The sequence below is a fragment of the Haliotis asinina genome, chromosome 16 (assembly GCF_037392515.1).
Source record: "Haliotis asinina isolate JCU_RB_2024 chromosome 16, JCU_Hal_asi_v2, whole genome shotgun sequence".
Classification (NCBI taxonomy): Eukaryota; Metazoa; Mollusca; class Gastropoda; order Lepetellida; family Haliotidae; genus Haliotis; species Haliotis asinina.
Genome location: NC_090295.1, coordinates 9,623,346 through 9,650,000, shown reverse-complemented (window position 1 = coordinate 9,650,000; position 26,655 = coordinate 9,623,346). Strand labels below are relative to the sequence as shown.

Sequence of the window (26,655 nt, the reverse complement as noted above, 5' to 3'; positions counted from 1 at the left end):
TCTCTCATAGGGAGACTCAGGGAGACTCTAACAGATTCAGCTCAGGGGATAACATTTCAATATCTTGACCATGCGTTATATACTGAATCAAAAAAGAAAGTTCACAAAATGTAATTTTAAAAAATAATGAATAATTTTTCTCTGATGATACATCTATGTATCCGAAATGGGATCTTTCGACTTTCTCAAACCCATCCATTCATAGTGCAAATGACGTTAGTGTCAAATCAGGTTTTGCACGTGCAGTCGATCACGTGATCTTCGCATCGAAGTTTTCTTCATGTGAACGTGCTTGCATTGGCCTCAAGAATTGAAAAAAAAACGCTTTTAAACCACAGTTCTAACGGTACTTTAAATGCAACGATTGTCAAATGTGCAACGTGAACGTGCTTTTGGCATGTTGCAAGCGGGGAGATCAGTTACTGACGTCGCAAGAGCAATGGAATGCAGCCGTCGTACTGTATATGACTTGCGAGGTCGTCTACAACAAACTGACACCACTCCTGATCGCCCAAGGTCGGGTCGTCCACTTGTGACGTCAAGGGCAGAAGACCGTCAAATCGCCCTACGTCACCTACGTGACAGATTTCTGCCGACTACAAGACACCAGGGCTGAGATGTTTAGGGGTCGACTGTCCTAACAGACCATTCGAAATCGGTTGCGGGCTGCCAATCTCCATTCTCGACGCCCATATCGACGCCGGGCCAATATTGATACTGTTTCATCAACGTCAACGTTTGCTGTGGGTCAAACGATGGACCCAGAGAGACTGGAATCAAGTCAACTTTAGCGATGAATCCAGGTTTACCCTCAAATTCGTGGACGGCATGCACAGAGTCTGGAGACGACGTCGTGAACCGTATGCCCAATACCCATGCGGAAGTTGCATGCTGTGGGGTTCTTTCTCGACTTCTGGTCATCCGTGGAAACCTCACAGCTGCTGCTTACCGCGACCTTTCATGGCAGCTCATGGACATCAACGTCATGGACTGGCCATCGAGGTCCCCTGACCTTAATCCAACAGAGCACGTTTGGGATGCATTTGGGAGAAGGAAGAGGAACCAACCTCAGAATTGGCAGGAACTTGGCTCTGCCTTGCAAGAGCAATGGCGCAGAATCCCCAACCACGTGTTCACAAGCATCAGGCAGTCGATGAGGAGACGGTGTTCGGCAGTGGTGAATGCGGTGGGCGGCCATACACGATATTGAACTGAGAAATTTCGAATTTTTATTCTTGTGACTTGACATTCTCATGTTTTGAAACCAGGGGGGAAGCCACTGGAACTGATTGTGGCACTGTCAGTGTATTCGGTACATTACACAGATCTCAGCAATTAAATAATAACTATCTTACCATATCTTGTTCTTTCTTAGTGCCCTGAAGAAAGAATGTGAAGTTTCTTTTTTTGACTCAGTATATATTCAAAAGAAGTGACTGCAAATGAAATCTTCAAAGGCTGGCCTGTCCACCTCTTAATCATGAAAGAGTAACGTACATTGTGCAATCTATTACATTGTATAATCTATTGAAATGGGTACCTGTGTCTAACTCAATGCCCACCCGTTTCGGGTATCCGGGGTACCGTCCCCAGCCCTTTCACTCACCCACTCACTCAAAAAATACACATTTGCCAAGAAGTGTTATAAAGCAACGAGTGAATGAATGAATGAATGAGCTATAATAGTGCAGGGGCTACTTTCACAAAGCATCCTTTACTAAGGTTAACCCTGACTCCCATTTTTTAACATTTCCCTCAGGTATCTTTAATGCAATGTTAAAGAATGGGAGTTAACGTTAACCTTAGTAAAGGTGGCTTTGTGAAAGGAGCCCCAGGGCTAAAATGTACTTTATTAGTGATGAGTTAACATCTATCGTCACATTGAGACTATACCAGCCATATCGTGGCGAGAAAAATCAATTACCACATTAAAGATCAGTAAATTTAAAAATTGAAGACGGTTGACTATAAACAATAGAAAGGGTGTCAGAAATGGTAAAACTAGCATGCTGTCATAAAAATATGTTCTTGAAAGGGAACAATGCAAGATAAAAACGGTAAATGGATCGCCAGCAACTGAAGTTAGATCACCACACCAAAATCCATAGGGACAATTACCGTATTAATGGGGTACAGCCAACTGTATTTCTTTTCTAAGATGCCAAATTCATACTGTCTTGGGTTAATTACGATTAATCTAAGGCAGAAAAAAGCTAAAACACGACGGTGTCCGTGGCCCATCTAAACGATCCACTTCAACTTCCGTGTTGTTCTAGTGACGTGACGTCGGTTACCAAGGGTACGTTTGATAACGAGGGGGGGAGAGGTGAATGGCGTAATGACGTCAATATAGTGTGGCGTCATGCAATAAGTGGCATCTTTGATCTTTTTGCAAACCAGACAAAAAGTCTTGAATGCTGACATCTGTAAACATACAACACTCAGTGTCGTGCAGCCGTGAATGACATAAAGCTAGACACTGTTATCTTCCATCTAAACTACTGCCAGAGAACAAACGGGGGTTCTTTGACAATGCTTACGTATCTAGAGATCACTGCTTTCCATCAGTTTGATTGGGTGGTGAGACTTGGTTGGACTCGTGTCATATTTTATCCCTCCCGATACTACACGCCATGACACCGTCGGACGTTGCTGACCAGCACTGGTCAAGATTTACCTATTTGCAGTTCGTCTTCGTAAAGCTGAGCTATTGCTGACACTAGTTTAATTTTTTATTATTATGCATTCTATTGCTTTTAGATTGTTGCTTTTTTTCGGTCGATGGTGGGTAAGCATCCGAGAGTTATGTTCCCTATTTTGTTGGCGGCCATGTTGGTGGGCTTCGTCACCCGTTTAAAGTTTCGTAATCGACTGTGTAGACAACAGCTGTAAGCAGTAGACAACTTTGCAGGCTGAGGACAAGTATTTAGGTCTCTTCCGACGATCTAACGAAGAACCAACCCGGGAATGAGAATATAAGTCCTCATAGGACTATCCCTAGTGTGTTTCGGGCAGACGACATTCATCTCTCAACAAAATATATACAAGACCAGGCATTCTACTCTGCATCTACCCGCTCGTCCACCTACCTTGTGTATGAAGAGGCGTTACTTCAAACCATCTGAGTAAACACGGACAAGGCAGTAGCAGGCTTACTGAACTTGTTAGAAGTAGAGTAAAGCGAATTAATGACGACCACCCTACAAAGACGGGAGAATTCTTTTCACAAACATGGTCCGTTGTCCTGCTGAAGAATCCTCCCTCAATCATCCCGTCATGTAAGATAATATATTTAAAGTAAAATATGAGATGCAAAGCACCATAAATGTCTTCAAAGAACGTCTTTGAGCGGCATGTGAGAAGTTGAGAACTACAAAATGAATATAAGCAAATTTTTGGATAACTATTTCGTGAGTGCGGCGTTTTCATAGATGCTTGTAAGGTTGTCAAGTATAGGAAAATGTCATTTTAATCAAACAATAGTTCAGTTAGCACAGAGGTTTAACTGTGCTTTGTAAATACACTGAATCACAGTGAGTCGTGGGATACACTCTCCTTTCACTGTCAAGCCATTTCATTCCCGACAAAAGACTCAATTCGAGACTCAATGCTTTCTTGGGAAAATGTAAATGAAAAACACAGAAAGTCCCTCGGAACGTGATGACAAGAGAAACACCTCACGTGATTGGTACTTTACTTGGTAAACTGTTTAATCGAATGTCATAATAAACCAACCACATGGTGCTTGGTAAAATGTTAATTAAAAAATAAGGCAACCCTCGAAATAGGTGTCTGGAGAAACGCCTTACATGATGTGTACCTCAATTTTCAACAGAATATCAATATTTTGTTTTACTGTCAGGTCACGTATCTGATTGGATAACCTCACAAACAACTCTTAAAAGGTGCCAAAACTCATTGAAGAAGCTATATCAAAATGTGTAATAAGAAACAAAAGCATCTCTCGCAGGAAAGTGCGCGTTACACGGGACATGAGTTGTCACTATAAATAGCTGCACATGAATCAGGATGCTGTATAATGTTAATCCATGAGACGAGTGGGCATTATACAAGCTGTACATAAACCTTCCCCACAACCAGGGTTCTTTAGGCATCAGCTGAAACTTGACGATGGACGTACGGGCATGTGTACTCATTCTGGTGATCTGTGTTCTTCTCGTGAATGGAGCCCCTCCCAAGGAGAAAGGGACTCCTCCTTATGATAAATATTCGAAAACAGGTATGTGCCAGAGTTGTAGTCACTCACTGGTGACATTCTGTTACCGTAGGGACCGTTCACACAAAGCGACCTCAGCGCTACGACGATCCCAGTCAGATCAGACCTGACATAGTCGTTGCGTTTAGGCCGCTTTTAGCAAGCTGGCCTGGGACTTTTCAGTTTGATTCCACAAATCAGTTTGATAACAAAGTATTACAATTACTGTTTAGTTACAGAAATCGACTTCTTTTGTTAATATTACATTGCAGCAGAGACGTACATGACATATGCATTAATTACGTCTCTGATCGAAGGTACACGACTGAATGAATGAAAGTTTTATACCAGGTAGTATAATTGTTACTGCGTATCATTGTTGATTCTGTTATCTTCACAGAATGCTTTACGAGTCACGCGATTAAGTGAGTGTTGTTTTACTACATAGGATCATTGTCACTGCCTATCATTGTTGATGTAATATTGATTGTGATAGCTTCATGGCATGCTGTTCCTAACAGAATCGGTAACTACTTCCACATTACAAAGCTAAATAAACTGACAAATAAAAAGAAACTACACACCAGGTATTGCACTGTCAGCATGGCGGTTGGCTACGATATATGTGGTGACTTATTCACAGGTACACAGAATATGTAACGTGTAAAATTCCAAAATATTTGTCAGTTGACTCACCATTTGGGAAAAGAACGCCCAAAGCACCACAAATCGACCGTAGCCCTGCGTCAGTCGCAAGTCAATGTTAAAGTACAGGAGTTATGACCATCTTAGCCCTACGTCAGTCGTAAGTCAAGGTTAAAGTACAGGAGTTACGACCATCTTAGCCCTACGTCAGTCGTAAGTCAATGTTAAAGTATAGGAGTTACGACCATCTTAGCCCTGTCAGTCGCAAGTCAAAGTTAAAGTATAGGAGTTACGACCATCTTAGCCCTGTCAGTCGCAAGTCAAAGTTAAAGTATAGGAGTTACGACCATCTTAGCCCTACGTCAGTCGTAAGTCAGTGTCAAAGTATAGGAGTTACGACCATCTTAGCCCTACGTCAGTCGTAAGTCAAAGTTAAAGTATAGGAGTTACGACCATCTTAGCCCTACTTCTGTCGTAAGTCAGTGTTAAAGTATAGGAGTTACGACCATCTTAGCCCTACGTCAGTCGTAAGTCAATGTTAAAGTACAGGAGTTACGACCATCTTAGCCCTACTTCAGTCGTAAGTCAGTGTCAAAGTATAGGAGTTACGACCATCTTAGCCCTACGTCAGTCGCATGTCAAAGTTAAAGTATAGGAGTTACGACCATCTTAGGCCTACGTCAGTCGTAAGTCAGTGTCAAAGTATAGGAGTTACGACCATCTTAGCCCTACTTCAGTCGTAAGTCAGTGTCAAAGTATAGGAGTTACGGCCATCTTAGCGCTACGATCGCCTTGTGGAACCAGGCCTAGGTTTGGGCTTTGCTTCGTACGTCAATTTTGATTTTTTTGTTTAACGCGCACCTCTGGCTACTTTTTCATCATTTGGAACCTTATGCCATGAAAACCTCCTGCAACGTGATATTGTTTCGTCCATCTGTTCTTCAATTTATGTCAACTGAATTTTGTTAGCGATATTCCATCTGTACACTTGTACATAACCGAGTCTGAACAAGACAATACAGTGAATGATATAACCGATCTTCACAGTTATGATATACTGGCATACATCGGCAAGTCTGCGCAACAGCAGTCGCTTCCTACGCCATGTGGCTGGACAAGAGATTAATCATGCTTTCAGTTTAAAGAAAAGTATATTTGTTATTGTTTTCAGTTACCATACTTGGAAGGGTCCTCGACTCAGTTTGTCTGATCTGTGCCAGGCTCAACTTACCATGCGGAAGAAATCGATGTTTTAAACAAGGGTGACACTTGGTTCTTGGCGCCGTCTTTGGACACTGAGGTCACGTGGACAATTTGACATGCACATGTAGAATGCACAGATGATGTTAAAGTACAAGATCACTGCGTGCGCCCTTACGGAGGGCACATTGTGCATTGATTCGGAAAATGAACTGGGTGAAGAAAGTGTGAAATACATGTTGTCATTACAGTGTTATACATTATTAGTATATAACAGGCAAAGTGCTTTGTTCCATTGTTATAAGTATTTGTACTAAAACTAGTTTGTCCCCAAAGGAATCACCACGTGGTACTGTATTTGAATATGAAATGATTGTGAATACAAAACTGTCCCTTGTCCTTTTGAGTTTTTATCTAGTTCATCGTTTATGTTCTGTTGAACCTTGCCAGTGTGGGACATCAGTGGCAAGTGTATTCGGGAGTACTCGTCAATCCGGGATCTGGTGAATGGCGACTCGTGTATTTCTCGTGGCCAAATTACCAACTTGGTTTTGTCTTTGTGGAAAAGGAGAGTGGTTAAACCTACTCAAACTGCTGTACCACATCCAGCAATTCTGAGTTGCTACATGATATGATGTCGTTATAGCCCCATTATTGTTCACAACTACATAATCCATATTAGGCAGATTATACGCAAATCTGTAGTAGCTGGACGTGGTAGCAACAAAACCAACAGTCAGCTACATATCATAGTGAGTGACTGAGTGAGTGAGCTCGGTTTTAAGACGCTCTTAGCAATATTCCGCCAAATATCAAGGCGGGGGACATCAGAGTGAGTTTAACACCGCATTCAGCAATAATCAAGCAATATTGCGGTGGTCTGTAAATAATCGAGTCTGGACCAGACAATCCAGTGATCAACAGTATCAGTATCGATCTGCGCAGCTGAGAACCTATGACATGTGTCAACCGAGTCAGCGAGTCTAACCACCGATCCCCTTAGTTACCTCTTACAAGTATTGGTTACTGAAGGCCAATATTCTAACCCAGACCTTCACGAGTAGGGGGCATCAGAAATAGGTTTCACATGATTACACGATGCCATTTAGAAAGTGGTCAAATGCAACATATGTCATATTTGGGATTTCACTTTCTTAGTAAAGTACAAATACTAGTACTTCCACAAAAATGAAAGTCGTGCCAATTTACACTCATCAGAGGGGTACACAAAGTACGCAATCTAGACTACCAGTTGTCCGACTTTCATTTTTGTGGAAGTCGCGGTGGCTGAGCGGGCTAGGCGGCTGACTTTGTGTGCTGGCGATTAGGTGCCTGACTCTGAGGATGGGACTCAACCGAAAAAAGTACTAGAATTTGTACTTTACTAAGAAAGTGAAATCCCAAATATGACATATGTTGCAGGTTTCACATGCTTTACCTATATGCGGCATCGAACCTGGGTCCTCGGCGTGACGAGCCAACGCTTCAAACACTAGGCTACCCCACCGCCCCTCCACATATCACACTGTGGCTTTGTAATAAATCTCACAATTGGCATTAACCAAATGTTGATGTGGTTAATCGAACAAGTCATACATTTGAGTGTATTTGGGTGTTTTTGTTGTTATTCCGTTTAAATTACATAAACATAAAGTAACAATGGAAACAATGATTTTGTGTCATTTTTCCATCATGCTCATTCCATCCAACTTCATTCGCCATTGTCCGTTACTATGACAACCTATAGTTAATTCTCTTGGTAATAGATTGTAGTTATCACAAAACTGATATGTTGTCTTACACCGTCTCGGCTGACTGGCCTGTGCTAGTTGGACCTTTGCCAAATCGTCTCAGATGGTACTGAAAGGGTCGAGCAGTGACGAATGTCTGCTGGTCTGACCGCCTGTCCTGAATGTTTGGTGGTTTTCTCTTGTATCAATATATCATAGGCAGATTACCGATTAGCTTTTCGTGTTGTCAGTATATTTTAAATTATCTGGACACTTGTCAGGAAAAGGAACTATGCTCACATGTCACCATAAATCGTGACCTGAAATGTTTACTCTTGCCTGTTGTTTCAGAAACAGCTTCACCATCATCACGGTATTAGTAGGTACACCGAAACCTCGCTCATATTAATAATACAGTGGAAGCTGTCTAAACCGGCACTCATTGGGATTGAATAGATAATCCAGTTAAGACAATGTGCCGGATTGTAGAGCTGATGATAAATATACAAGCCATGGATGTGACCGAGAGTTTATGCCGGTGTTGACAACTTGCCGGATGGGACAAATGCCGGTTTTGACAGCTTCCACTGTAATAATAAAAACTCACCAAATTCTAAAAGCCACTCAAAGAAGGTCCATCAGTTGTAGAGAATTACATTTTGATGCTTGTGTCGAGAAGATGTCTCCTCAGAATGATTTTCACAGGTAGCGTTTAGTGGCGGAATAATGCCCACTTCCAACTGTAGTGCCGGGTGTCAGCGACCCTGAGTGTTGTAAGGGGATCGGGTGGTCACGTCATTGTATCCCAAAGGCGTAGATTGATGCTCATGATACTGATCACTGGATTGCTTGATCCAGACATGACAATTGACAGACCTACGCCGTATGACTGCAATACTAGTGAGGCGGCGTTAAACAACAAACCCAATCTTATGATAATGATTGTAAGCAACCTATCATTCTCCGTTGTCACTTATATCTTGTGTTACTGTGTATGCCGGTCGGGTTCACTGGCGAGTGAGTGAGTGTTTGCCACCTTCACAGAAAGCCTTTATTTGACGGTTACCCTGCGAATAAATCCCATTTCTTTGTTACTGGAAGCTTCGGTTGACATTCCGATGGGGTATAAAAATAGGTTTTGTGAGGTGAACGCAGGACTGTTTGCCTTTAAAGCAGTTCAGCGTGTTTACCATTTAAACAAATCCAGAAACCAAATGCCCTGTCGTGAGTAAGGGGTTGGCATTTACATTTGTTTTACGCTGTACTGACAGATAAATACAAATATTACGTCGCAGTTGAGACGTAACTAGGACATGTGGTTTTCCATATTAATTTCCTTAAACAAACGAAAGCTCTTGTTGGTACAGTAAAGTTTCAAAACTTTGTTACGGAAAAGTATGAGTGAGTTTAGTTTTACGCCGCACTCAGCAATATTCCAGCTATACGGCGACGGTCTGTAAATAATCGAGTCTGGACCAGACAATCCAGTGATCAACAACATGAGCATCGATGTGCGCAATTGGGAACCGATGACATTTGTCAACCATGTCAGCGAGCCTGACCACCCGATCCCGTTAGTCGCCTCTTACGACAAGCATAGCCACCTTTTTATGGCAAGCATGGGTTGCTGAAGGCCTATTCTACCCCGGGACCTTCACGGGTTCAAGAAAATGGCTTCACATATATTACTATCCAAGGAATAGAACCTGGGCCTTTGGATGATGAGTAAAATGTTTGAGCCACTAAGCTAGCTTACCATTCCTCCACAAACCCACCACATACCTTCTGGTGTCAATCAGTCTACATACTAAAGCAAATAGGTGGCTTCTGGTTGTGATAATGTATTCTGATCCGTTATCACCATGGGGATATAAGCAACAATGTGTTACTAGTAACGAATGTGATGGTTCCATTGACATTGATTGATCTTTGTTGATACGGAGCAAAAAGGAGAAACAAATCAAAGCATTTGAGGAGGTAGATCAAAACAGCCAAAACGGATTCTACCTCCTTGCATACCTGGGCCCGCTTGCACAGAGCAATCTTAGTTACAATCAATCTTAGGCCCCTATAATCAACTTTACAACCACCGTACAATTGCTCTAATCCACTTGCACAAACACGATCTTAAGACAGCATGGATTGAAGATCGCAATCTTAACTAAGATTGAACTCTTCAACGTTGGAGGTAGAAATTTCTTAAACTCGACTCCTGTCTACAGTTGTCTTCAAGTGCGCATAGCATGCAGCGCAAATAAAACGTGGGACTTGTTCCCGCACGCAAATGACATCCGTTCCTTAATCGCACCTTGCAGATTTTTCATGAAAACAAAACAAAAAGAGCCCACAAATCTTTGAAGGAAATAACGTTGAGGAAGGAAGCGATAACGTGGACGGTAACATGTATAATCACTCGTACCTCAGGGGTTATTCTGATTTTTCTACATTCTAATTTTTTATGAACTAAACATGTGATACTGCAACCACAGACCTATCATGTTTTATGCAAGTATTGAAATACAAACAAATGCGTTAACAATTTGGGTCTTGAGTTATTAATCTAATAATCATGAAATTAAAAGCTGGCACATAAATAAAATTTCCTTATGATATAACATGTACCATGGTCTGTCAGTGGCTGTCAGTTGAACATAGTTTGGCATCTCGTAGGTGTTACTTGGAGTAAAATCCCAAATATATCCCACAAGCATTAGATTTGCAAAGACATGAAAGTGTGACATGACTGTGGGAGTGTTGTGGAAAATTCATGACAGGGAAATATGAAAACGTTATCATTTCGTGTGTGTTGTGTGTGTTGTATGTGTTGTTGAATGCTCATCCACAGTATATTAATTACTTTATGCTATTTTGTTGATAATTATTTTTTCTTTTTGTAAAAAAACGTTTTATGCAAATTTCACATGCCCCAACAAGTGTATTTTTCCCGTTTGAAGAATACTTGTATTATATTTAAAATGCATAGATTACAACTCTTGTCTCTCGTCAGATTCAATTTTTACAAGTAGAAAAAAACAATTTTGCACGATATCCAACGGTAGATTATTTCAATGATAAACTAAGACAAAATCATTAACCGAAAAGAGATCTGTTCTGTGGAGATCTGTTCTGTCACAACAGAACATGCACTGTATTTGGGCATGGAAGATTTTATGGCAACTGCATAATATGCAAAAGGAAACCACTCCCATCTTGCTTAAAAACTAAGATTAGCTGCCCTTGAGTTATTGAAAAGGTCATGGCCACTGTTAATCGCATGCAGACACCTTTCGTTACTATCCTTCCCTAGTTTATCAAAAAGGTATGGTGTTCATACTTTTTCCAACACTGAATCGGGTGAGAATTGTACTCAGATGTCGACTCGATAATGTTGTTGTTCACTACCGCTAATAACGATATTTCAAACGTTAAATCGCGATGTTGTATTCTCCGTGTCGCTGAAGTGTCGAGGCAAATCATAGTTTTATGCAATATGAAAGCAATCCCCAAACGTAAAGCTAATTATTTGCGTGAAATTGACACCAACTTGGACGCCATTTTGCTACTGACTACAATGATCTTAGCTCCTTACAATTGGTTCCGACCAGTTGTAAGTTTTGATTGTAACTTACAATGATCTTAGCCTACGATCACTTTGTGCAAGTGGATGGCGATTGTAGCCGAAGCCTAAGATCGCGATCTTAAGGATTTACAATAATTGTAGCTCTAAGATCGTTTTGTGCAAGTGGGCCCTGGATGTCAAAGCACACCTATGGGAGGTAGTATGGTTTATGTCGCTTTAAGCAATAATCCAGAAATGTCATGACTGTGGACACCCATGTGGGGAATCTAACCCGTTTCTTCGGTGCGAGGAGCGAAGTGTTTAACCACAACGCTACCCCACCGCTCGTCATAGTCTAGTAATGCTGTGACTGGTTTGTGTTGTGGGGCAAAGGATTTCCAATTGTCCAAGGAATACATTCCTTTTCAGATTAATTCAAAACTTAATTACAAGAATAGTTCACAAGCAGTTTACAAAAGATGCAGATTTCATTCATGCAATCAATGAGGTCGTGAACTATAAATACAATAACATTCCTAGAAAGTCTTAATATATTGCACACATTAACATACGTTAAATACACACAACCGTGGATTGAATCTCGATTTACCAAAGCGGGACGAGTACAAAATACCTTATAGAAAGTGGTAAATAGTAACATCCTACATTTGGGACTACACTTTGTCAGTGAAAATCATAATACTTCTGTGTTTAACTACAGCCAACAACACAATGTCAGCGACCTTACCCAAACATAAGTTTCTCTTGTCCGCAGATAGAGACAGTGAGTTCGGTTTTATACCGCTTTTAGCAATATTCCAGCAACATGACAATGGGGTAAAACCAGAAATGGGCTTCACAAATTGTATCACACGAGGAATCGAATCAAGGTTTTCAGCATGATGAGCTAACGTTTTAACCACCAGGCTAACCCAACGCCCCAGTCTGTAGAATACAGCTCGACTGATACCTCCAAACTCTCCCAGTTCATGAGTTATTTTGGTAATACTGGCGAAACACCCCAGCACAGCAATTACACTGGTCAGATTTGAGGGTGATTATATTTTTAAAATCATTTCGGTAATGAATATTTTCACAAAGTGCAAGCTGTCATGCATTAGACATGGTTTTAGCTGGTGTTAGTTGTAGCAAGTTGTTTGTAAGTGCAAGTGCGGGTGCTTCTATTCACTACCGAAACGGATCCTATATATTCACCCCATTGCGAGTCAAGTTACATTAATGTAATGTGATAAAAAGCCACATGGGATTTCGAATAGGAAAGGCAGAGTCTGGAAGCCTTGCAGACCTACGTAGGCACTTCAATACAGCTGAAAAATGCTCAGACACCCCTGCTTCTGATTTTGGGACATGGAAATGGTTTGATGTGTTTCAGTTGAACACCGCACTATAGCAATATTGCAGCTATTTGGTAGCTAGCTGTAAATCGGGTCCAAACCAGACAATCCGGTGATCAGCATAGATCTGCTGCAGTGGGATTCGAGACGTGTGTCAACCAAGTGATCATGCCTGACCACTCAATCCCATGGGTTGCTGATGACCAATTCTAACCCACATCTTCAAATGCGACATGGATTAGGAGCACAAGATTTTCTGACTCCAAACATTTAAAGCATGATAGATAATATTACTGATTACACTGACAGTGAATTCTACCATGTATAGCTACAGACATGTGCTCAAGTAAGATAACCATGAAACACATCTTGGCACACGTCGTTTCGTGGAAACAGGAAAAGATTAAATTCTGATAAGTTTTACTTCGTTGCGGGGTACATTAATACTTATTCACATCAAATTACAGGCATTCTCGATACACATGTGAAAACTTATATGCCGTAGAATTTTTGAAAATTCAATGAAAGGAATATATATCTTAAGTTACAATTTTTTTTACAATTCTTTTACAAAAAGTGTACATAAAATTCATCTGGTCCATGTCAAAGACTGAAAGCTGTTGATGTGTTCGTTAAGAAGGTCCGCAAACTTTCAGCTACACAAGACCCATGTTAAAAAGTGGTCAAATGTCACATGGTGCACTAAAAGTGTGATCCCAAATATAGTGAGTTCAGATTTACACCACACTCCAGCAATATTCCAGCTACATGACGGCGGTCTGTAAATAATCGAGTCTGGACCAGACAATCCAGAGATCATCAGCATGCACATCAATCCATGCAAGTGGGAACCGATGACATGAGTCAACCAAAACGCCGAACCTGACCACCCGATCCCGTCAGTCGCCTCTTACAAGCATTGCTCATAAAAAGCTCTAACCGGCACCTTCACGGGTAAAATATAACATGTTACATATGACATGAGTCTCAAAGTGATTGAGTAGGGACCAGAAAATACGACAGACATAGCATGTCTGACCACTTTTTACGAGAATCAGTTCTAATGTATCTTTACTGGTCAGATTCACAGGAAACAAACAACTCGAGGAATCCTACTGATGCCTGATCAGTGAGTGAGTGAGTTTAGTTTTACGTCGCACTTAGCAATATTCCAGCTATATGGCGACGGTCTGTAAATAATCGAGTCTGGACCAGACAATCCAGTGATCAACAACATGAGCATCGATCTGTGCAATTGGGAACCGATGACATGTGTCAACCAAGTCAGGTAGTCTGACCACCCGATCCCGTTAGTCGCCTCTTACGACAAGCATAGTCACCTTTTATGGCAAGCATGGGTTGCTGAAGGCCTATTCTACCCCGGGACCTTCATGGGTCGCCTGATCAGTAAGTCGCACGGCATTTCTGAGCAGTCAGTGACATTGATTTCACAATATGTATAATGAGTATCAATCCGATACATTGTGCTGTAAATACATCGTCTATGCAGATGAAGTTTCATACCACATTGCTCCAAAACAGCTTGAACGAGGAAAATCACAATTCCTGGTGACATTTAATTCACTTTGTCCAGTTCTCCAAGTCAGCCAATCCAATCGACGTTTGACATGTGGCTCTCTAAACATCCAGCAAATCATACTGTAAATGCGGGTCTACTCTAGCAGTGTTGGCTAACATCTTCAGATACAAAAAACACCAAAACATTGAAATATTTCAGCGAACGCTGCACAGAAGGGTGCGAGTTCAGTTTCACACCGATATTTAGCTGTGTTCAGGCAATATTACCACTGGGCTGCCCCACCGTCCAAACAAGCAAGGGTAATTTTTACGCCCCATCCCTGATCAAAGTGGATGTGCGGTGACTTGCATCAGCAATATTTCTAGCATAGGGCAAGAGAACACAACATACAGTTAAAGATTACAGGATCACCACCTTGAAGGACCAAAGATTGTACAGCGGACAATTCCAGTATTGCAAACCAAAGCGAAAGGCAAGTTAGATATATTACAGAATATCAACACAGTGAAGTGTAGTGTTGATGGACTCGCATGAAGACAAAAAATAGTAATAAAAGATCACAGAAACTGTCCTAGGTTTCTTCTATCTCCTGTTCGAACAGCATTTCTCAATACTGAGTTACTTTATGGGGAAAAAAATAATTTCTAGTACAATCAAAAAGAAAACACCTGAACAAATACATTTATCTGAAGAATATTTGGTAAGATGTGGGTTGTGAATAACCAAATTGGTTACCACGAAGCAAGTTCTGGGCCCAGATATGCAAGAATTTTCTTTCAATGCCTCTGTACAAAATATAGTAAATGTAGATTCTGTGTTTCCAAGAAGATGTGGAAAATCCTTTTAATCTGCTGTTTGGTTCAGTCGGTATGAGTGAGTGACACCGCACTCAGCAATATTCCAGCTATATGGCAGTCTGTAAATAATCGAGTCTGGACCAGACAATCCAGTGATCAACATCATGGGCATCGATCTACGTAACTGGGAACCGATGACGCGTGAACCAAATCAACCAGCCTGACCACCTGATCCTGTCATGCGCCTCTTTCGTCAAGCATAGTCGCCTTTTGTGGCAAGCATGGGTTGGTTGTTGAGAACCTATTCTTACTCGGGATCTCGACGGGTCAAATTTAAACAGAATCCCCAAGGCCGTTACAAACTTCTCAGTCAAAAGATCATAGCCTCATTGGAAAACAGAAAATAAAGAAATGTTTCTTAGTGCAGACGGGATGGGGGAAAGCCGTGCAAACAATGGATTGTACCTGCACGGCGCCTTTAGTGCCTCGATGTCACAGCATATGAGAGAATATGGTTTTATACCGCTTTTTAGCAATATTGCAACATTACCACAGAGGGTGACATCAGAAATGGGCCTCCCTCAGTGTATCCATATGGGGAATCGAATCAAATCTGGGTATTCGGCGTGAAGTGCGAACGCTTTAACCACTGGGCTACCCCTATCGTACCAAACGAGTACCTGAATTGCTGTTTAGGTGCAACAATGACATCCCTTCATAATTTACATTTTTCAAATAAACAAAGGACATCAAGTCCAAATCCCTTGAACTGCATCAAATCTATGGATTTCTTTGGAAATCTTGAAAAATAATATCAAATACACAACCTGTAGCCTCTGATCAATCTGATCCATTTTCACTGGAATGAAATCAGTTTCAGCCATGGGGAAATGAAACACACCTGGGCTATTATGGCAAGTCAAGCTTGAAGCTCTGATGTTTATAACTGTGTAAAAGCACCAACTGAACTACAATTCATCAACCTTAATGTTTAATAATATCAGAACATATGTGGCCTTACCTAAAGCATTGTCTTTCTCCTAATCCACACCCAACAGGCCTGCAATAAATTAAACACATATAAAAATTGTCTTGTATTTTAAGAGTAATAAAGTAAATTACAATTGTATTCTACTAATTACGTCATGTAGTAAAATAAAGCTACATGTAAACATGTAAAATATATAAACTCACAGTTTTCATCATTTTTAATGAAGTGACTTTCTCCCTCCAGGAAACAGCTTGGCAACATCTTATGTATTAGTATTTAAGGTAATACCTGAAAAAAAACCCCACAAGAAACAGAATCCAAGAGGTTATCTCACTTGTCTTATGATTTTCCAGTTTAAAAGCAAAATGGATATTAATTTGCGCACTTCGAATTTAAAATTAGAGCTTGGCAATTAAGAAATTACATTTACATTAGTTTGCTACATTGATGCTTTAGATCAACGCTTGCAAAAACGATGCTTACCAAGATAACAGGGGACACCGTCAGTGGAAATATCTTCTTGGGCGACTTTGAATTAACACGTACAGCAGCGAAATTAAAGCTTTCACGCGATAAAGGTTTTTCGTTTGGTCTAGGTTTTCTAAATCCTAACCCTAAATTTGGTGTGGGTTTTGGCCTGCCTGTCAGGTTTAGTCACTTAATATTTGCAAGAGGCAATGTTTTACACTCCTAAATAATCTTACCATCCATAAATTGGATTTTACATACCTTATATAACTGACATCCATTGATCCTTACTAAGTGCCCTCCTATTACAATGTCCTGCAATAAATTGAAAATGAACATGAGACATTGTTTTTTCAGTTGTAAAATGTTAATTACGATTCTGGTGACCAAGTTATACCAGTTGGTATTCAGAATTTGCTAATATACTGTGAAATTAGGCTTAAGAATCTACAGACAGCTTGACCTGAGAGTGAATAAGGTTTTTTTTGCCGTTTTTACGAACATACTACCAACATCACATATTCATATAACAATAGGGCATCTGACAGAGGGCTTCACATATTCATATAATAATGCAATAGGGCACCTGACAGAGGGCTTCACATATTCATATGACAATGCAATAGGGCACCTGACAGAGGGCTTCACATATTCATATGACAATGCAATAGGGCACCTGACAGGGCTTCACATATTCATATAACAATGCAAGAGGGCACCTGACAGAGGGCTTCACATATTCATATGACAATGCAATAGGGCACCTGACAGAGGGCTTCACATATTCATATAACAATGCAAGAGGGCACCTGACAGAGGGCTTCACATATTCATATAATAATGCAAGAGGGCACCTGACAGAGGGCTTCACATATTCATATGACAATGCAACAGGGTACCTGACAGAGAGCTTCACACATTCATATAACAATGCAAGAGGGCACTTCGGCAACTAGGCCTCCCAAGCACCTGTAACTGAACGAGAAACAATTGGAAACTTACTTGTCATCACTTCAAGGCTGAAACACCTTTCTTCCTTCATGCAGGTGCTTGCTTAATCACGTCTGTTTACTTTCGTAAAGGTAATGGCTGCAGCAATAAAATGTATAAGCTTATGAATCCATCTCTATAGATTACGGCAATAGTATCGATAATAAATTATCTATAGTCCAAGGTTAAAATTTGTAATGGCATTTATGGAGAGACATTTGACCCAGCTTGATATTATATATTAGTGATAAAACAATTAAAAAAGAAACAAACCGTGGCTTACCCACGTGACAGTGTCCAATTCCAGTTGAAATATCTTCCCCTGGACGCGATTAAACGAATTGCGTGATGACACGTTTCCGTCGACACTCGCGTGAGTGAGTGAGTGAGTGAGTTTGGTTTTACGCCGCTTTTAGCAATATTCCAGCTATATCACGGCGGGGGACACCAGAAAATGGGCCTCACACATTGTACCCATGTGGGGAATCGAACCGACACTCGCGTGAAATCATCGTAGTCGGTTGTAAAGGTTTAAGTTTATGAGAAATCATAACCCTAACCCTAATTAACTAATAGTTCATGCCCAACCTAACCTTCAACCTATCCCTAACCGGCTAACAAGGACCAGCCTTATTCAAGTCTAACCTAACCTTCAACCTATCCCTAACCGGCTAACATGGACCAGCCTTATTCAAGTCCAACCTAACCCTTAAGCGATAACCCCTAACCAGCTAACCTGGACCGTAATATGGACAATAAAATATGAAAAAGGGTAACTTACCTTCACCTTTCCTGCTGTTCTGTTTGAGTTATTACATTAAGTGCTTGCTATATTCTAACGTGTAACGAAAGTGCTTGCTATATTCTAACGTGTAACGAAAGTGCTTGCTATATTCTAACCTGTAACGTAAGTGCTTGCTATATTCTAACGTGTAACGAAAGTGCTTGCTATATTCTAACGTGTAACGAAAGTGCTTGCTATATTCTAACGTGTAACGTAAGTGCTTGCTATATTCTAACCTGTAACGTAAGTGCTTGCTATATTCTAACGTGTAACGTAAGTGCTTGCTATATTCTAATGTGATTTCTAAAACCAATCTTATTACTTTCGTGAAAATCTGAAATTGTCCGAAAGGTTGACAGTCTGTACTGTACTGTCATACAATTGGGGACTTGTCTATCAGGTTGACAGACTGCACTGTACTGTACTGTCAAAGCATTGGGAAACGGCATCACACTGACACTGTATTGCACTCTCAAAGAATTCGGAAACAGCGTGAAGCTGACAGACTACTGTACTGTCAAAGCATGAGGGAACGGCATGAAACTGACAGACTGTACTGTACTGTCAAGGCATTAGGGAAAAGCATCAAACAGAGACTGTACTGTACTGTCAAGGCATTCGGAAACCGTGTGAAACTGACAGACTGTAGTGTACTGTCAACGGATTTTGCATCAGGTTGACCGAAATACATGTATAATATTGTTGAATATTTTGAGACAGTAACATGACATCCTATGTTTTGCAATATTATATTGCGTGTTTGCTATATTCTAATGATTGTCTCTCTGAATAACCTAAGTGCTTGCCATATGCTAAGGAAGGAGGGATGGGCGGATTTGGGTGATTCTGAGTAACTTAAGTGCTTGCTATATGCTAAGGGCGAGGTAAGGGATGGTTCTGAAAACCGTAAGTGCTTGCTATATTCTAACGGTTTGGGGTCAAATTTTCCTTAGTCCTTGCTATGTTCTAGAGTTTCTGAATAACCTAAGTGCTTGATATACTCTAAAGAATTTTGTTGTATAATCTTCGTGTTTGCATTAAGCACGTGTTCATGTACAGTTTTTTGTTGGTGAGAGGCACAACACAGTACTGACGCTGGGACGGTCCATCGTTGACTGCTAGAATGCTGAGCAGGAAAAGTCTAGACATTTTAGCAAAATCAATGAAAACAAGTGTTTTGTTACATACTGAACCAAAAAAACGAAAGTTCACGTTACTCCCAAACATACCCATACAGGAGAAAGTGTTTTGCAAATGGATATATTGTTTTTTGGAGGAAATGAGCATACACTGAAATAGGACTAAGCATTAATGTGCACACTCCAGTCAACAGTAGCATGATGGTCTCACAGGGACAAGTCATGTTTAGAGGAGCTTGTGTAGCAATTACTATATGTATGCAACTCACATTCGCTTACTTTCAAAATAATTCTCCAAGTGAAGTTTCGTTTTTGTTCAGTATTGATGTTTTATAAATGTTGGCAACATTTCCTTTGGCTTTAGTTCCATCCCACCATATTTATATGAGGAACATTGTTGGTTGAGAGGATCCAAATGAACTATTCCCAAGTTACTGCTGGCGATTAATGCAGCTGTTTTATCTTACTATCACCTGCTGCTGTGTTATGTACATGTATTATGTTGGTGTGTAATGTGCGACTTCCTACCTTTCTCTGACGGCTTCAGTTTCCAGTCTGTTCTCAGTCCACAGTGAAACACGCATTTTGTCCACAGTATGTCCACAATATGACAAATCCAAATTAATCCGAGTTCTTGATTACAGTTCTGATAATATCTTCAAATCACAAGAAAGCATCTCTCCCAATGAAACTGACATCCGTTCCATGACCTCCGTGTGGGTTTTGCTTCTGTCACCTGCACAACATGGAAACAGCAACCACAGCACCTGTAACAAGCAACAAGTTATGGTCAATGGTTATGCAGATTTAGTAAAGGCTTGTTTGGCTGTGCATCACCTTACAGGAACCTCTACAGCATATAATGGCTACAGCAGCTGTATTACTCAACTAACATCTAGTTTGTGAAATTAACATTTTAGAAATAAATTCATAAAATGATCATAAAATATAAGCAGGAGCCAAGAAACTAACTGCAGACAGAAACTAATCTTGACTTGCATGGCATTCTTGAATATATTTGTTTTATGGTCAATATGACAGACTACCGTTCTACTGATGGAACTTTTTCAAAGCACATTTTATCAACTTAAATAGGTCAACAATAACAAATTATCACTGATTGCAACGTAATGTATCTCCGCAAGATGTTTACCTTATAGCTAAACCATATATCTAACTCAATGAATCATATGTCTAATATCAGTGTTTCATGCTGTGCCAAAGTGAGTGAAGAGAAATCCTAAAATTCGCCATTTTCGGGTTTCGTACTGGCACTTCAATTACTTTTAAAATCCTCTTACATGTGGTGCAAGATGCACTGACAATAGAACAAGGCCGACTGTTAACATTGCCAGATGTCAGACACTGTACCAGGAGGACGATTTGCTACAAAAAACCTTTAATATCTCCGTGAGATTCTTTCAATAGATCCACGTCCAAATTCAGCTTATCAAGAACTTTGTTTTGCCGTAAATATGCCATAAATATTACATATTTCAAGTTTGGTAACAGGTTGTGAACGTACAGGTATCTGTTTATAATTATTAAAACAACTACTTTAGACATTTTTGTTATGTTAGTAGTATGGTATCAAATTTTGTTCATGTATATACATGTTAAGAATTAGAATCACATATTCCATTGTTAAGTGGGTGACAATATTTAGATGACTTTATGAATGGAAGGTCTGAAACAAGGTGGCTACTATTCAGTGCCAGAAACCTCACAACTAGGTCAGATGAACAGCGTCATCCTACTGTTAAAAGTCTACAAGTGTCATCCATATGATTTCTACAATAAGTAAGAGTTCAAGAAAGATTCTGTGTAAGTTCAAATACATGTCTTTATTTGAATTATTCATCTATTTTAAGCTTCATTTATTCTGTCAAATTCGTAACCATGTACACTGTTTACTGGAAGACTAATTAAAAAAGTGAAATGTTTCTCGGGCATCGACGCGTCACTCATTTGTGTGCATAACAATTTTTTTATTTCCATTTTAAAAAATATATTTTTGACTTTGCCGCGTCCAAATCATCCACTATAAGAAAGTGTTTGTAATAACGCGTGTGACAGAATCTGCAACTCATTAACACGTGCTAAACTTGCAAATTGTATTTCCGAGAAAGAAAGAAATATGCGTTCCTCCCTCATCACCTTTAAAAGATATGTCCCCGATAAACATTTACATTTTTTATGCAGTCTAAGTGTAGGAGGCCTGCTACAGCCTACATACGATGGGCAAAACGTATGTTACAGCCTACACACGATGGGCAAAACGTGTGGCCTGCTACAGCCTACACACGATGGGCAAAACGTGTGGCCTGTTACAGCCTACACACGATGGGCAAAACGTGTGGCGGCGCAAGAACGTCGCCTACGAAATAAATGTTCGCCCAAGAACCCAGCTGCACAGCTTCTATGTATTAATTGTGAATAAGGGTCATTCAACTTTTACATCGTCAAAGGTAGTTATTTTTACGGTTAAGGATTCCGCCCGTACTTCTCAAAGCCACTCAACCACAGGTAAAATGTCCCCAAATACAGACCCGTGCCAGTTAGTTATATTCGGACACTTGAAAATTTTCATACTCTCATGTTAATTTAGTAAATGTAACCTAATGTTCATAAATATAATTTTCGCAAGATCTAAGTCAAATTTTGCAAATTTGTGAGGAATCGTACTTACATTCACAAAAAATTCTGTTAAATTTCCCGTGGTTTATTTATCGAAAAGCAACAATTTAATCAACATATATGCAGTGCCGTGAACTCTCAACAGGGCGGCCTATGACATTGTGCAGTGTGGAACCATACGCGAGTTGATAAATGTGGTATTAAACAGTGGTGGGAAAAATGACCTGAAATTGTGTGCGCAGACATGTGAAAGTGTACACAGATCCATCCTAAACTGACTTCATGAAAATTATTTATGTTACACTGAAATAATGTTGGAAGCTTTATAACATTCTATTTCTTCATTTCAGTACAGAGTCGAATTAAGTCTGGAAATTACGTCTAGCGTCCGAATATAACTATAACTGGCGGGGATCTGTAGTTTCAGTTTGCTATATTCTCGAAAAGATACGGGAAGAATTCTTTCCATATGAAGATAGGCATCAACTAAAATGTGTACTAAGCTTCTCATTCGCAGTGACAATGACAGGCCATCGTGTGCGATAATTATAACTAACAATTGTGATTTCCTACCTTTATCCACTGAAATTAATTTCCAATCTCCGTCATTTCCAATCCATAGAAGATACACTAGCACAAACTTTTTCCAGTGCCAAAGCGTTGAATTGTCGGCCCCTGAGCACGAGGTTGTGTCGTCTGCCTTGTCGCCTGCCAAGAGCCTGTGATCAAATCAGAATGCACGTGAAAATCGTGAGTTGAATTTAGGGGAAATGTTCGTAGAATCGGGAACACGTTCGCGTGTAAAGTGGCTCCCAATGGACAGACATTACTTGTTAATGAAAGGTTCATGGGTTCTTATATTAATCGATGTCACAATCATGAACACTTGTTTATAGTTTCAAACTACATTGTGAATGCAGATGTTAAAAAATATGTATGTAATACCAATTTAAAAAAAAAACCCGGAGAATTTCAGATGAGTGGAGGAGGTGCGGTAGTCTCCTTCTGTTGGTTTAAGCATTCCCTCATCATGACGGAGACTCGCGTTCCAGTAGGGTAACATATGGTCTGATTTCCGACATGGGCACAATGTGTGAAGCCTGTTTCTAATGTCCACGCCTGGATATTTCTGGATGAATGTTTACAGAAAAAATGTTTTGGGAGCACTTTTCAAAATGCATTGCTAATTTGTTATAAATGTTTTACGTGACTAACGAGATCGGGTGGTCAGGCTCACTGACTTGGTTGACACATGTCATCGGTTCCTAATTGCGCAGATTGATGCTCATGTTGTTTATCACTGGATTGTCTGGTCCAGACTCGATTATTTACAGACCGCCGCCATATAGCTGAGCGCGGTGTAAAACTAAACTCACTCACTCCTCCAATTTGGATCATTCCTGTGGCTTTGGTTGCTTACGTGGTTGTCAGGCGTCACGCTCAGCAGTATCCCATCTGCATGGCGGCGATCTGTAAACGACTGAGTTTGGTCCGCACATTCCAGTGATCAACATCATGAACATCGATCTACACAACTGGGACCTTGCAAGAGATACTTATCGATTTTACCATAATAAGTAGCGTACATGATAACAGAACGGCGTACATGGAGAAAATACAGCTTAAGTATGTATGAGTGAGGGCATGTATCGCCTTTCCATCATTAGACGCCGATTTTCAGGTACATCTTAGATTATCCGAAGGCACTATCGAAGAAAAGACGCCGGGCGTCCGTCATTATTTAGACATCTCACACAGTGATATATTGGTGACAGATAATGACCCCGATGATAATGCCCCGTAACCCCCACGCAGACACGTTCCCCACTGGATGCTTTCCATGTGTGAAAATACGACAAGCCAATCAGAACGCGTGTAATGTTGCGGTGCTTTGATCAAAATACGACAAGCCAATCAGAACGCGCGTAATGTTGCAGTGCTTTGATCAAAATACGACAAGCCAATCAGAACGCGCGTAATGTTGCGGTGCTTTGATCAAAATACAAGCCAATCAGAACACGCGTAATGTTGCGCTGCTTTGATAAAAATAATCCAGACTACTGAAATCCTTTAAAACATTATGTTCTTTCTTTTAAAAAAATCCGTTAAAAACATACATCGTCATATTTAAAGTGCAAAGAACGTAGCTAACAGAATTGTGCTGTCCAAAGTGAAGTTTTTAGTAAAAATCATGGAACTGACGGTGAGAGAGTCAAATACATGCACGTGTGTTTGTTGCTGTGACGGCTGTCGCTGGTCCAACTGAGCATTTTCCAGACGATATTGTCTGCTTGTTGTGGTGATTGTACGTGCGATACCAACAGTTTTTGGAAACAATCTGAAATCGGTGTGAGTTTTAGAAAAATAACATTATATCCACTTGAGTTATTTATGACAGCAAGGTTACATGAATTTTCAGTTTGAGAAACATTTTAAAGTTATTTTTGCGTTTCTGCGTACGGATTAAAGTAGCTTGTTCTTATTCTTAAAAAAGTAGTATTTGCACATTCGATAAAACACATCTCACTTTAATAATTAAACTGATTTCAGAAATATAATGGATCATGTGGAAATAATTACGTCAGAATATGTCTGTAACAAATATGTTTTTGTTTCATTATTTTAGGAGTATGAAGGAGATTTTATTCTTCGAAGTAAATAAGCAAAAACGAAAAGAACAATACAATGTATGAGTACTTCCGTGATGTTAATAGAATGAAACCGGAATATAGTTAATTCTTTGAAGTAGTTCTGATGTTCCTACGCCAATATGAAATCCTTCGAGAGGGGCACGAATCGATATTCGGCTTGTCCCGGAATGACACGTGATGGTCACGAATGTCCAGACTGTGGAACAATGCAGGTTCTGACCTGACCCTGAGCCACATCATTAAACAGAACAGACGCCAGGGCCCCGTTTGACAGAACAATCGTAGCGCTAAGGTGAATCAGGTAAAGGTGCATCACCAAATCATGGCGACGTGATCGAAAACCGGACAATTACGCACTCGTCATTGACTATATCGTATTTTAAAAGTCACACGAGTATCAAACGCATCTGTGCACATTTCCCATTTGTGCGGGAGGCATATACACATGCCCTTCCAGGGGATGCACTTGTTTTTTTTTTCTTATTAAATCGCCAAAGACCGAGTTGCTGTGCCGGAAGTATAAAAAACCTAGGTCTTTACCTCCGGCAATCTGGCTGGTTAACAATGCAAACTACAACTTCACTGGAGTGTGTTTTGCAACACAGAGTTGCCCCCCTGATACCACATGGTGGTGTTGTCTGTAACCACATGTCTTGGCATAAACCTGCAGTCGTCTAGAGAAGTTGTGTCGTCTGTCTCCCCACTCACAAAATGACAAGTGGAATCTGCCAGAAGCCCTTCAATCACTTACTTATCTAGCTTGACCAATGCGATCAATGCAAACGTCCACTCTCGGAATTGGATATGATTCAGTTCGTGAGAGTACAGTCACAACTTTCGATCATGTCAGCACAGCAACGCCAACTACCTCCACCACTCTCCGGCACAAGCAGACATGGTGAACTCCACAGACTGTCACTGGGTTCAATAATGTCTTTGTCCAGTATGTATTTCACTTCTTTTCACAGAATTAAACGTTTCACAGAATTCATTTGATATGGGTGTTGCTTTACAGGCACAGCATCACCTACATCTATATCATAGCTGACAACATTATTTTGACCAGGCACATCAGTAAGTAAGTGAGAGAACTCATGAATCAAATCTGACATTTGAACTTTCTGTTCAGGGGATAAAAGTGATAATTTCTCATCAAGGTGAGCTAACACACCAGAATTTCTTAACTTTGGTGAAACATTATCACTAATGTCATCAAACTTCACATTGCTAATAAAGTCATCAATGATGTCAGCATGTTTACCCTTGTCTTTAGTACAATTAGTAGAGAGAGTGGGGCAATACAAATGACCTGTTTGGTTTCTCACCTGTCATGATATTTCTTAATCATGACAGAACCAAACCATGACAGAACCCCTTGTGTATGATGGCCAGGCGTCAAGACGACATGGTCTGTGTCACTAACTTTTCCTGGCTGAACAGGAATGGGAAGTAAAACGAACACTTTTTCACCACAAATGGAATTTATCTTTTGACTGTCATAATTTTGTTTCATTTTTGCTTGTGAAACTTTCAGGTTTTGTCAGGCCAACTAACATGCCTTTGAAAGTCTGTCCTGAAATGTAGACACAGTTTAATACCTCCATTCCACTGAGCGCCGTTGTACCACCATCCATTCCGTTCTCCCCGATTTGACCCTTGCCCCCTTGTACCTACGTTGTATCTAGGTTTCATACCCCGTTTTCATATCACCTTTGACCCCGTCTAAACCCGGTCTAGACACCGTCCTTTCCGTCTTCACCCCATCCTATCCGTCCAGACCCCGTCCACTCTGTCATTACCCCGTTTCACTCCAGTCATAACTCCGTCCTATCCCTGTCATAATTCCCCTCCAAACCCCATCCTAACCGTTTTACTCACGTTCGACTACCGTTCATCCCATTTCACTCCCGTTCGACCGCCTTTCATACCGTTTCGGTCCGATCCACCATCCGT

General features: G+C 40.5%; 1 protein-coding gene across 1 annotated transcript in view; it reads right to left on the bottom strand.

The window, feature by feature from the left end:
* Positions 1-22,783, bottom strand: part of LOC137268293 (lysosomal proton-coupled steroid conjugate and bile acid symporter SLC46A3-like) — a 63,402-nt gene extending 40,619 nt beyond the window's left edge. Inside the window, exons 1-2 of the mRNA XM_067802838.1 lie at positions 22,625-22,783; positions 19,943-20,181 (exon numbers count right to left, since the gene is read on the bottom strand). The gene's annotated coding sequence lies outside the window, so the exon portion shown is untranslated. The remainder of the gene's footprint in view (positions 1-19,942; positions 20,182-22,624) is intronic.
* Positions 22,784-26,655: the final 3,872 nt, after the last annotated feature.